The sequence below is a fragment of the Hevea brasiliensis genome, chromosome 1 (assembly GCF_030052815.1).
Source record: "Hevea brasiliensis isolate MT/VB/25A 57/8 chromosome 1, ASM3005281v1, whole genome shotgun sequence".
In the NCBI taxonomy this organism is placed as follows: domain Eukaryota; kingdom Viridiplantae; phylum Streptophyta; class Magnoliopsida; order Malpighiales; family Euphorbiaceae; genus Hevea; species Hevea brasiliensis.
The window spans coordinates 89681911-89695150 of record NC_079493.1 but is presented as its reverse complement, the minus strand read 5'-3'; the positions used below and the strand labels follow the sequence as shown (position 1 = coordinate 89695150).

Genomic DNA, 13240 nt, shown 5'->3' with positions numbered 1-13240 from the left:
CTGATATCAGGGCCTCTTTGATTCTGTTAAAGGAGACAAGGCAATTTTTATCAAAATCAAAGGGAACATCTTGACTTAACAAGTTAGTAAGTGGCTTAGCTATTTTGGAAAAGTCTTTGATAATCTTCTGTAGAATCCTGCATGCCCCAAAAAGCTTCGCACTCCCTTGACTGATGTTAGGGGTTGCATATTTTCAATGATCTCAATTTTTGCCTTATCAACTTCAATTCCTCTTTCTGATATCAAATGTCCCAGAACTATGCATTCCCTTACCATGAAATGACATTTTTCCTAATTTAGTACTAGGCTTGATTCTTCACATCTTTGCAACACCTTAGATAAATTAGCTAGGCAATCATCAAAAGTAGTTCCATAGACAGAAAAATTATCCATAAAAACTTCCATGATATCTTCAATATAATAAAAAAGGATAGCCATCATGCATCTTTGAAAGGTAGCAGGGGCATTACAAAGACAAAAAGGCATTCTCCTATGTGTAAATGTTCCATAGAGACAAGTGAATGTTGTCTTTTCTTGGTCTTCTAGGTGAATAGAAATTTGAAAGTATCCTGAATACCCATCTAGGTAACAGAAATAAGAGTGTTTCACTAATCTTTCTAACATTTGGTCAATGAAGGGGAGGGGTAAATGGTCTTTTCTGGTGGCACTGTTCAATTTCTTATAATCAATGCACATTCGCCAACTAGTGACTACTCTAGTAGAGATTAGTTCATTGCTTGTATTTTGGATAATAGTTGTCCCACCTTTCTTAGGAACTACATGTACTGGACTAACCCATTTACTATCAGAAATTGGGTATATGATACCTGCATCTAATAGTTTTAAAATTTCTTTCTTGACTACTTCTTTCATGTTTGGGTTTAGTCTTCTTTGATGTTCGATTGTGGGTTTACTATTTTTTTCCATGGGTATCCTATGCATGCAAATCGATGGGTTGATCCCCTTCAGGTCTTCTATTTTATACCCTAATGCTTTACTATGGATCCTAAGTTCTCTTAAGAATTTTTCCTCTTCTAACTTAGACAGGCTAGCATTGATTATAATAGGATAATTAGACTTTGAGTCTAGGAATGCGTACCTTAGTGAAGATGGGAGAGGTTTAAGCTCTACCTGTTTGGAGTTTTCCTGGAGCTTACCTTTGGTTTGTTCCTCCTTCAATTTCTCTATCTCGGAAACCTTAGCTAAGGGTAGGGGTAGAGGAGCAGCCAACTATTGTGCACATGCTACTATTTTTGTATTTTCATCATCCAGTGTGTGGCTGTGCACAATACATGCTTTAAGAGGATCTTTAGGATGTGTCTTATGAAATTCCTCTTTAACTTGTTCGTCAATTATGTCAACCTTGAAGCATTCATCAGGTTCAAATTTGTTTTTCAGTGTGTCGAACAAGTTGAACTCCACTTCCTCTTCTCCTACCTTGAGGGTTAATCGTCCATTTTTAACGTCTATGATGGCTCCGGCGGTTGCCAAGAATGGTCTTCTCAGTATGATAGGAATTGGATATCTTTTTCCATCTCAAGGACAACAAAGTCCACTGGAATGAAGAATTTGCCCACTTTGATAGGGATGTTCTCAAGTATCCCTACAGGATATTTAATGGATCAATCAGCCAATTGCAATGAGATTGTTGTGGGTTTCAGTTCCCCGATCTCTAGCTTTTTACATATTGATAAAGGCATTAGACTGACGCTTGCCTCAAGATCGTGGAGGGCCTTATCTATTTTCTTGTTACCAATGATACAGCGTATGGAGAAGCTTCCTGGATCCTTCAACTTTGGAGGCAGTTTGATTTGCAGAATGGCACTGCATTCCTCTGTTAGAGCTACTGTTCCATAGCCTTCTAGCTTCCTTTTCTTTGATAGAATTTCCTTAAGAAATTTGGCATAAGATGGCATCTGACAAAGTGCTTCAGTGAAGGGGATGTTAATGTAAAGTTTCTATAAAACTTCCAAAAACTTCCCAAACTGCTTGTTCAGTTTGGCTTTCTGAAATCTCTAAGGAAAAGGTAGGGGAGGCTGGTATGGTTCTGGTAATTTCTTTGTCTTCCTTGCTTCCTCTTCCTGATCTTTCTTAGCTTCCTCCTCCTTTTTCTCTGCTTGGTCTTTAGAATTTTCTATGGTTTCCTTTGTCGATTCTACCTTTGGTTGTACTAGAGTTCTCCCATTCCTCAATGCAAACTGCTTTGCAATGCTCCCTTGGGTTCATTTCTAGTTGACTAGGCAGTTTGCCAACAGCCTTACTTAAAGAACTTACTTGCTGAGCGATTTGATTCTCTAGCATCTTGTTATGGGTACTAAGTTGGTCCATTCTAGAATTTAGCTGTTTAATCAATTTAGTTTTTTATTGTTGAGCTGCTAAGAATCCTTCCATCATGGTTTCCATGGCCATTTTTTGTTTAGGTTGTTGAGGTTGGAGAGGTAGTGATGGTTGTGTAAAGTTCTGACCTCTGTTCTGAAATCCAGGGGGTGCTGGAGGTTTGTACCCTTGTTGCTTGTTTATTGGCTGGTTTTGCTGATTGGACCATGAGAAATTTGGGTGGTTTCTCTATCCAGGGTTGTAAGTATTTGAATACGGATTGTTTGGCTGCCTCTGGTTCAAGTTTCCTCCATTATTCACATAGTTCATCTGTTCTGTAGGTTCATTGAAATTGTTTTATTCTGAATTCATGTATCCTCCTTCATAGCTGCACTCATGTTGATTATTTGTACCAACTGCGTTGGCTTGCATTCTTTCGAGTTTCTTTGTGAGCTGATCAAACTGGGCATTTATCATGCTTAGGGCATCTACTTCTAGGACCCCTACAGTTCTTCTTGCTTTTCCTCTTTCATTTGACCACTCATAATTATGGTATGCAACCTTTTCTAGAAGTTCAAGTGCTTGTGGCACTATTTTCTCCATTAAAGCACCCTCTGCAGCTAAATCAACTGTGCTCCTTGTAGAGGCTAGTAATCCATTATAGAAATTTTGCACCAATAGCGAATCTTATATGCCATGGTGTGGACATTCCCTCTGTAGGTCTTTGTATCTTTCCCATGCGTCATAGAGTGACTCTCCTTCCTTTTGTCTGAAGGTGTTGAGCTCAAGCCTCAGCTTTGCAGTCTTTGCAAGTGGGAAATACCTTGCTAGAAAAGCTTAAGAGAGGTTTTCCTAGGTAGTGAATGTTCCAGCCAGTTGAGAAAGCAACCACTTCCTTGCTCTATCCTGTAGGGAGAATGGGAATGCTCTGAGTCTTATTGCTTGATCAAACACTCCATTCATCTTGAATGTATCACATAGGGCAAGAAAGCACTAGAGGTGATAGTGTGGGTCTTCTATTGGTGAACCTGTAAACTGGGTTTGTTGAATCATTTGGAGCCATGCTGGTTTTAATTCAAAGTTGTTGGCTTCCACTATGGGTCTAGTGACACTGGGCTGAAATCCTAGGACAGATGGAGCTCCGTAATTTCTCAAGAGTCTCGGTCTGTCATTATTATCGGCCATGGTTGAGATTTCAGGATCTCCTTGACCATGCTCTTGATGTTTCCTTTCCCTCCTGATGGCTTTCAGGGTTCTGTCTATTTCTGGATCACAGTCCAAAATTTCTTCTGGGTTTGTTCTAGTCATATACCAGATCGGGCACCTGAGAGAAAAGAAAAGAAATACAACCAGTAAAATAAAATTAAATAATAAATATAATTGCCTAAATCAGCTAAATCACCTATCGCTTGATATTACTAAAAACAAAAATTCCTCGGCAACGACGCCAAAAACATGTTTCACTATTTTACAATCACCACAAGTGCACGTATCGCTAACAAGTAATAAAGTGATAAGTAGAGTACCGTTCCCACGAGGAATTTTGTTTAGCAAGTACCAATATACACAGAAATCTTAACTGTCTTGGCTATCAAATACTTAGGGAATGAAGTTTGTTAACTTTAAACACTAAAATGGTAAACTTAAAACGAAATGATTTATTTGAAGCAATTATGGAATTAAGATTTCACACTTGAATCATACTAGGGATGTTATCTCCTTTATTTACTGAATTAAGGATCATTTTCCTTGATAGAAATCAGTTCTAAGCTATCCTAAATCCTCTCTCAAGGCATCTAGGGTGTATTCTAATTAACTCGAACCCTACTTTCATAGTGATCAAATTAATTAAAATCCTTTAAGACCTTTGACCAATTTTTAGGTTCCACAAAGGTATCGGCCTATGTCTAGGTCAGAATTCCTAGGTTCAAGATATTGATTTTCTAATATTAATGTTTACCTTTCAGTCCTTCAATTAACATCAACAATCATAACTAAGTAGGTACCAACACATAGCATGCATTAAGATTGCAAGAAATTAAATAAAGAAACGAATCTCAAATCCAATAAATAAAACTCAGTGTTCATCCTGTTAGTAGTATGCCCTAGAGCATATCATTTAGTATGTATCTTGTACATATTTTTATTAATAAAAGGCATTTCCACTTTTCCGTTTACATAATATATTTATGTGTAATAGAAAAGGTCCATTGATATTTTGTTAGAAATATTATTCTTAAGTTGTTAAGAATATGAGTGTATTCTTAATAAATAGGTTCACACGAAGTATCATAAATAGGTTCACAATCGAGGATACTTCATAATAAGGACATGACTTATCCAGAAAGATTGTATTCATGTTTGTTCCCAAGTTATTTATATGAGATATAAATAAGATGGAATGGTGAGTCTCATGCCATATAACAAACATGATAGGCACTTATAAATGATAAGTAGGCCGAACTAGTGACACTTATGACAAGCACATGGAGTTTACTCTTGTCAATGTTCTGTCATAAATCATATCAGTGCATATAATCTTTAGACCTGAGATAGCACAGTTATCTTGTATATAGGTAGTTTGAGTTTGATACTGCTTTCATACTTATACTGTGTATGGGTATATGGGCATGTGTTGGCTCCTACTAGTTATATATAGAGGTAGGTGTTGATCAAGATGGAATCTGTTCCTCTAAGTAAATAGAGATAAAATCCTATGTTCATTTACTTGTTCTTGATGTTTCAAGTTCCTGGCCAGGACAGATAGATTAATTCAAAAAAGAGTTTCTGATGAGAAAATCTTTTTAATCAAGAACTGGAATTAAAAGAGAACATAATATTCATAGCAAATGGAGTTTGACATAAACCATGACTCGGCTTGAGTTGGGATTTTGTAAGAGAGTTCTAGTGCATGGTAACATATGATTATAGGTTCATTTAAGGTAAACCTTATTACTAATTGGGTGGCCATGGCATGCTATGCTAGGTGTTAACCATGGTCCATGAGGTTCATAAAATGATTTAGAGAAATCATTTATGGTAAGAAAGAGTTCTGATGATATTAAGAGTTGATATCATGTCTCATTGCCAATTAGTGATGAGCCTAGTAAGTCACACACATACACAAGTTATCACCTAATTAAATATGATTTAATTAATTAATTAAAGAGTTTAATTGATTAATTAAATAGGTTTGGTTTGCAATTAGTTTGCAAAGTCCCTAGCATGACTTGAAACCAAATCTAGATTATTGGATGTATAATATAAGTTAAATTTATATTTAAAGTGTTTAAATATGAATTTAATTAATGAGAAATTAATTAATAGAGATTAATTAATTAATTTATATTTGATATAAATTAATTAGAAGAAGAAAAATAATTATTTTGGGTTGAGAACTCAAAATTAAGACACAGGGGCATTTTGGTCATTTTGCAGTGTGACACGTGGCACCATGAGATGGTGACACATGGCATAACACATAAGCTTGCCAAATGTTTTTTAATCATGTAAGATGAGTAAAATCAAGATTAAATATAGGTTTGACACTTGGCACAATGTGATTGGGTCACTTAAACCTAGAGCTAATCAACGGGTGACATGTGGCAAGGGTTTAATGTGTTAACCTAGCTATTTAAGTGTTGTTATGAGAAAATAAAACACAACTAGCATCCACACTCCTTGGTCACGCCATTTTGCAGCCCTCCCTCTATTCTTCTTCATCTCTCATCAATTCAAAGAGATTAGCCATCAATCTCTTGAATTAAGAACACTAGAAATTGTTTCTAGTGTCCTGTTTACATCTCTAATCTCTTAAAAGGCAGAACTTGAATTTCTAATTAATAGAAAAGGCCTTAGAAGCTGTTCAAGGGCTGCCATAGGTGTTCTTGGTGTGGACAAGCTAGAGGGATAACATCTGGTGTCCTGAAGACGAATCTCAAAGGCACAGACACGCTGCAGTGCATCAAAAGGTTAGTGTAATCGTTCTCGATTTAATCTAGGGTTCTAAAATTAGTCTGATTAATTTTAAAATCTTAAATGGCAAATACAGATCCAAAAACATATTAAAAGAGTTTTAATATATTGTTTATCATTGAAATCAAATAGATAAAAATAAATCTTGCATGATGCATGTAACCCTAGGTGAAAATTTTTGAATTCAATGGTATAAACTTGTGTTTTTCACGCTTCCGTTCCTTCAATTGATATCAGAGCCACTATATTTGCCATTTAGATTGTTGATTATATAATTTAATTGTGTGTTTGATCATGAGATCAAAAGATTATTGCTGGTTGCAAAGCAAGGTGGCGGCATACTTGAAAAAAGACCATCAATGGTGCGCATGGTTTGGCTACCATGGGTGGTTCAAGGTTTGGCTTTTAATTCTGCAATTGTTGTATGATCTAAGGCCTATTCTTTAACTAATTAAAGTGTTTAATTAGTAGTTTTAATCACACAATTAAATTATGATTCAAATCAGAATTTTAAAAATTGTTTGAATGTGATTCAAATCTGAATTTTAAAAGTTGTTTTAATGTGATTCAAATCTGAATTTTTAAAGTTGTTTGAATCATATTTAAATCTAATTTTTTAAAATTTGATTGAATAAAATTCAGATCTGATTTTTTTAAAAAATGTTTGAATGTGATTCAAATCTGATTTTTTTAAAAAATGTTTGAATGTGATTCAAATCTGAATTTTTAAAGTTGTTTGAATGTGATTCAAATCTGAATTTTTAATTTTGTTTGAATGAGATTCAAATCTGAATTTTTAAATTTATTTGAATCATATTCAAATCTGGATTTTTAAGTTGAATATGAGATATTCAATTTAATTTAAGTATGTATGTTTTATTTAATTGTTAAATAGTGATATGCATGATGGATGATCATGGACTATAAAAGACAAATGTGATTGGATTTATTTCTTTTATGTTTCTTTGAGATTGTAAATTAATTAATTTATTTTAATTTATTTTGGGCATGTATTATTAAGTTTGTAATAATTTTTGGGTTGTAATTTCATTTATTTAAGTTCTTGTAAATTCGCCTTGGTATGCCAAGGATTACTATGTAATATTGGATTGCAAGAAGTTCAAGGAGGTAAAGAGCATTGGTGGGACCAGTGGGAGGAATTCAAGATCAAGTGTTGATTATGTACTCCTTTAGCAACTCTTGTAAAATGAATGAATGAAATGCATCTAGGAATGCCCTGATTCAATTCTTGGTGGCTCATAATTGAATCCCTTAGAAAGTCCATGATCATACCATATTTACTGCTTATCCATGAATGCATGAGATGTATGGGAATGTATGCAATTATATGATATATGCATGCTAAATGGATAATGTGCAAAGTGAGACCTTAATAGTAATTAGAATGACCATAAAATCTTCCAAACAAATGATTAAGTTGGATATGCTATAATTAAAGTAATTATAACATAGGCCCTCCATTGGGGTAATTATTTTAAGAAATTTTAAATAGTTGCATGAGATGCAATTAATTTAAGAGATTTTCTTAAGAATAATTGTTAAGCATGAGATGTTGTAAATATGTAAATGGTTTGGTGGCCAATATTGGATGTACCTGAGGACATTAAAATTATTTACATAATTACTGGCTCAATGGGATCAACTTAACTAATGCAAGATAAGTCAATAATGGATGTACCTGAGATTTTGAGCATTAGGGGCTAGGTAAAGGATTGAACTTCATATGAGATGTGATGGGCAAGGAGTTGCTCACTTATAGTTTATTGTAATTCCAATAATGGATATACCTGAGGATGATCAATAGAATTATAAGAATTCAATCACCCACTAGAAATTCATCCAACTAGGATTTCCATTTCCTACTTTGGAAGTGTAGGATTCGCTAAGTTAGTGAGAGGACCAATTTGATTAAAAGACCATAATCATTTTGGTTAATTACATGATACATTTACTAATTAATCTGGTTATTTTCTGCAGTTAATTTTCTGATAAAAATGAGCACAAAACAACCACCACCATCCAATATCCTTGCAAGCATACTTGATTACAATAGGTTGACAGGACCAAATCTGTCTGATTGGCTAAGAAATTTGAAGGTTGTCCTGAACCTTGAACATATAGGATATGTTCTAGATTCAAATGTTCCTGGTCCCTTACCTCCAGAGGCCACACAAGAGGAACATGATACTTTGGACAAGTGGAAGGAGCATGATATGAGAGCTAAGTGTTACATGCTTGCTTCCATGAGTAATGAGTTACAGAAGCAACATGAGAACATGCAGAGTGCGAGTGAGATCCTCCTTCACCTACAAGAGTTGTATGGTGAGCACAGCAGGAATGTTAGGTATGAGATATCTAGACAGCTATTCCGTATGAGGATGTCTGAGGGACAGAATGTTGGGGATCATGTCCACAAGATGATTCGGCTGATTGAGCAGTTGGAACATCTTGACTTCAACATGGATTTCCAACTACAGACGGAATTGATCCTTCAGTCCCTTCTTGAGTCTTTTGGGAATTTTGTGACAAATTTCCATATGGCTAAATAGGAATGCACCTTAGCTGGTTTACTCAACATGCTGGTTATTGCCCAAAAGAATATGCTAGGCTATAAAGGGAAAGAGATAGCTTTGGTTGCATCTTCTTCTGCTGGAAAGTCCAACAAGAAGAAGGGCAATAAGAAAAAGAAATCTCAGATTCCTGGTCCTTCTAAGAAAATAGCTAAGAAGAAAAGGAAGACTAAAGCTGATGGAGGCAAAGGAAAGTGTTTCCACTGCCAAAAGGATGGGCCTTTGGAAAAGGCGCCTGAGTATCTTGCTTCTCTGAAGGACAAGAAGGATACACCTTCGGAAGGTATGTCCATATCTTGTTATTTAGATTCTGATGATACTCATAGTTCATCTACAGCTTGGGTTTTAGATACTGGTGCCAGTTCTCACATTTCTAATGATATGCAGGAACTAGCAAATAGTAGCAGCTTGAGTTCTCAAGATATTAGAGTCCGGATTGGCAATGGCTCAACTGTTGAAGCTTTAGCCATAGGATCTAAATCTTTTTACATGTTTGGACATGTTTTGTGTTTGGATAATATTTTATATGTACCTGATGCTTTTAAGAACATCATTTCTATATCTAGTTTGACTAGAAATGGCTATGAATTTGATTCATCGATGATGTTTGCAATATTTATTTTGGAAATAAATATGTTGGTTCGGGTTATATGAATAATGGTCTTTATTATTTGGATAATAATGACAAACACAAATTGAATGCAAGTGATCTAAAAGAATGCAATGCCATGGTGAAAACCAACTCAAGTTCAAAATATATTTGGCACTTAGGGTTATGTCATGTTGCAGAAGATAGGATTGCAAAATTGGAGAAAATGGGGATTCTATCCTCATTGGGCTCTGAGCCTACTCCAACTTGTGAATCTTGCCTTCAGGGTAAAATGACTAGATCACCCTTTGTTGGACAAGGGCTAAGAGCTGAAAATATTTTGGAGCTAATACATAGTGATGTATGTGGTCCATTTAAAGAAATGGCTAGAGGGGATTTTCATTATTTTATTACCTTTACTGATGATAAATCAAGGTTTGGGTATTTGTATTTGATGAAATACAAACATGAATCTTTTGAAAAGTTCAAAGAATTTAAATCTGAAGTAGAAAATCAAACAGGAAAGAATATTAAAGCTCTTCGATCAGATCGTGGAGGTGAATATTTGAGTACTGAATTTGATGAATACTTGAGAGAGCATGGCATTGTTTCTCAGCTGACTCCTCCAGGAATGCCACAGCTGAATGGTGTATCTGAAAGGAGAAATCGTACCCTATTGGATATGGTATGTAGTATGATGAGCTATACTGATATGCCAATCTCCTCTTGGGGATTTGCATTAGAATCAGCTTTGTATATTCTGAATAGGATTCCATCAAAATCAGTTTCTTCCACACCTTATGAGATATGGCATGGAAGAAAACCAAGTCTAAAGCATGTTAAGATTTGGGGTTGTCCAGCTTATATCAAAAAGCTGAACACTGATAAATTGGAGACCGGATCGAGAAAAGGTCGATTTGTTGGATATCCAAAAGATAGTTTTGGATATTATTTTTATTTGCCTACTTCACAAAAGGTTGTGATAAGTAGAGATGCCACATTTCTTGAACAACAGTTTGTTCAAGAAGGAGGCAAAGGAAGGCAAATAGAGTTAGAATTGGAGAATTCTGACCAACCAATAGATCAGATGGATATAGATCCATCTAGTCAACCAATACCCGTTGATGAAACATCTACAATTTGTTCCTCGTAGAACAACCAGGTATCTCACCCACGATGAGATATGGTTTTCTTCATGAAGAAGAACAAGAGTTGTCTACTCATGAAGAAGTAGATCATGGAGATGATCCACTTACCTATGAAGAAGCTATATCAGATATAGACTCTTCAAAATGGATTGATGCTATGAAATCCGAGATTGATTCCATGTATAAGAATCAAGTTTGGGATCTTGTTGACCCACCTGAAGGTATTATACCTATAGGGAACAAATGGGTTTTCAATAAGAAAATTGGTTCTGATGGAAAGGTAGAGACCTATAAGGCAAGGCTAGTAGCGAAAGGGTTTCGCCAAAGGCAAGGAATCGACTATGAGGAGACTTTCTCGCCTGTTGCCATGCTTAAATCAATTAGGATTTTATTAGCAATAGCTGCATACTATGATTATGAGATTTGGAAGATGGATGTCAAAACAGCTTTTCTCAATGGATACATTGAAGAAAACATTTTCATGGAATAACCTAGGGGATTTGAATCCCAAGATGGTTCCAAGGTATGCAAGCTAAAGCGATCCATTTATGGGTTGAAACAAGCTTCGAGGAGTTGGAACATTCGTTTTGATGAAGCCATTAAATCCTTTGGTTTTATCAAAAATGAGGATGAGCCATGTGTATATAAGAAGGTTACTGACAGTGCTATGACTTTCCTTGTCTTATATGTGGATGACATACTGTTAATGGGTAATGACACAGGTATGTTGACGACTATAAAGGTATGGTTGTCAAATACATTCTCCATGAAAGACTTAGGGGAGGCAACCTATATTCTTGGGATTCGCATCTATAGAGATAGAGCGAAAAGAATAATTGGTTTATCCCAAAGTCTATACTTGGAAAAGGTGTTAAAGAGGTTTAACATGCTTGATTCCAAGAGAGGATTGTTACCAGTGAGACATGGTATCCATCTTTCTGAAGAAATTTATCCCAAAGTCTATACTTGGAAAAGGTGTTAAAGAGGTTTAACATGCTTGATTCCAAGAGAGGATTGTTACCAGTGAGACATGGTATCCATCTTTCTAAAGAAATGTCTCCAAAGACACCTGAAGAAAGAGATAAGATGGCCAGGATTCCATATGCTTCGGCTATTGGAAGTTTAATGTATGCAATGTTGTGTACTAGGCCGGATATCGCATATGCTGTTAGTTTGACTAGCAGGTATCAATCCAATCCAGGTTTGGAACACTGGATAGCTGTCAAGAATATTCTTAAGTACTTGAGAAGAACTAAGTATTTATTCTTGATTTATGGAGGTGGAGACTTGCAATTGGATGGTTATACTGATTCTGATTGTAACACCCCTAAGTTCGGTAGTGCGTTCTACTGCTCCGGTGACCAGTGCTGTCCGGACAACTAGGATGCCTAGAACTACACTTCGATATGAGTGAGGAGACATAAAATAATGAAATACAAGAAGAGAAAATAAAAGAAAAACAAAGGAAAAATAATAGCAAAGAAATGTAACCAAGTTAAGCGAGCCGGGAACCCTAGCGATGGGTGATCATTAGGAAGTCACGGCGTGGACCGTTGACTAGCCGGATCATGGGGGAACCCTGGAAAACATTTTTAGGACTTAAATAGACCTTTATTGAAGAATAAATATCATTAGAAAGATCAAAGAAAAATTAAATAATTAGTACAAAGAAAAGTGAGAAATCGAGAAACAGACAAAACCCGGTGTTACCGAAAAATCGGGAATGCAACCCGAACAGGGGCATTATGGTCATTTGACATCCCGAATTGTCTTTTGACCTAAATGTCCACTAAAAATAAATAATATTACACTTAGAAAATAAAATGAAAAATTAATTTGGTGGTACCTAAAGTAAATAGTGAGAATTAAGGGTTTAATGTGGAATAAGTGAAAGTTTAACTTATAATATGAATTAATTAAGTAAGTGGTCCACTAATGAATAAAATAAACATGAAGTGGGGCAGGTGTAAGTCCATAATGCAGCTGAATTCTTCATCTTCTCCAATTCTCTCAACATTGCCGAATTGAAGAAGAAGAAAACCTCCATTAACGTTTTCATTCAAGCTTGATCCACCCCTCCATTTCACCTTCAATCACTTAGGTTCCTTCATGAAAGTTTGTCTACACATCATAAGGAAGAGCTTGATACCAAATTTAAGAAGTTTAATCAAGGTTTGGCAAGTTCTAACCATAAGGTAAGTTTACATTTTTGAAGATTTCTTTGTTAAACTTTGTGTACATGTTATGGGTGTTGGTTTTGTGAAGGAAATTTTTAAGTTTGAAGAGTTATTGAGATATCCATTTTTGGGCAGCCATGTAGTCATGTATTGATGAGATAATTGTGCATATATTTGATGGGAAATGATGTTGGTTATGGTGATATAATAACTTAGTGAATTACTTCATATGTATATGGTGATTTTGCATTTAGAATGGAAATTGATGAATTGTAGGACACTTTGGTGTTGAGGGACATTTTCGGCAGCCTTGGAACTCTTGGATAAGTATATGTGTTCATGAAGATATGGGCAGAATTGTGGCATTAAGGATAGATGGATATGTATATGAAATTGTTGTGTAAAGTGTATGTGAAAACTAGTAATGTTTATGTGTATGTGTAA

General features: G+C 35.4%; 1 non-coding gene across 1 annotated transcript; it reads left to right on the top strand.

Annotated features, from left to right (window-relative positions):
• Positions 1–3007: 3007 nt before the first annotated feature.
• LOC131169759 (small nucleolar RNA R71) lies at positions 3008–3114 on the top strand. The gene has a single exon (XR_009140666.1). It is a non-coding gene; the product is annotated as a small nucleolar RNA R71 (small nucleolar RNA).
• Positions 3115–13240: the final 10126 nt, after the last annotated feature.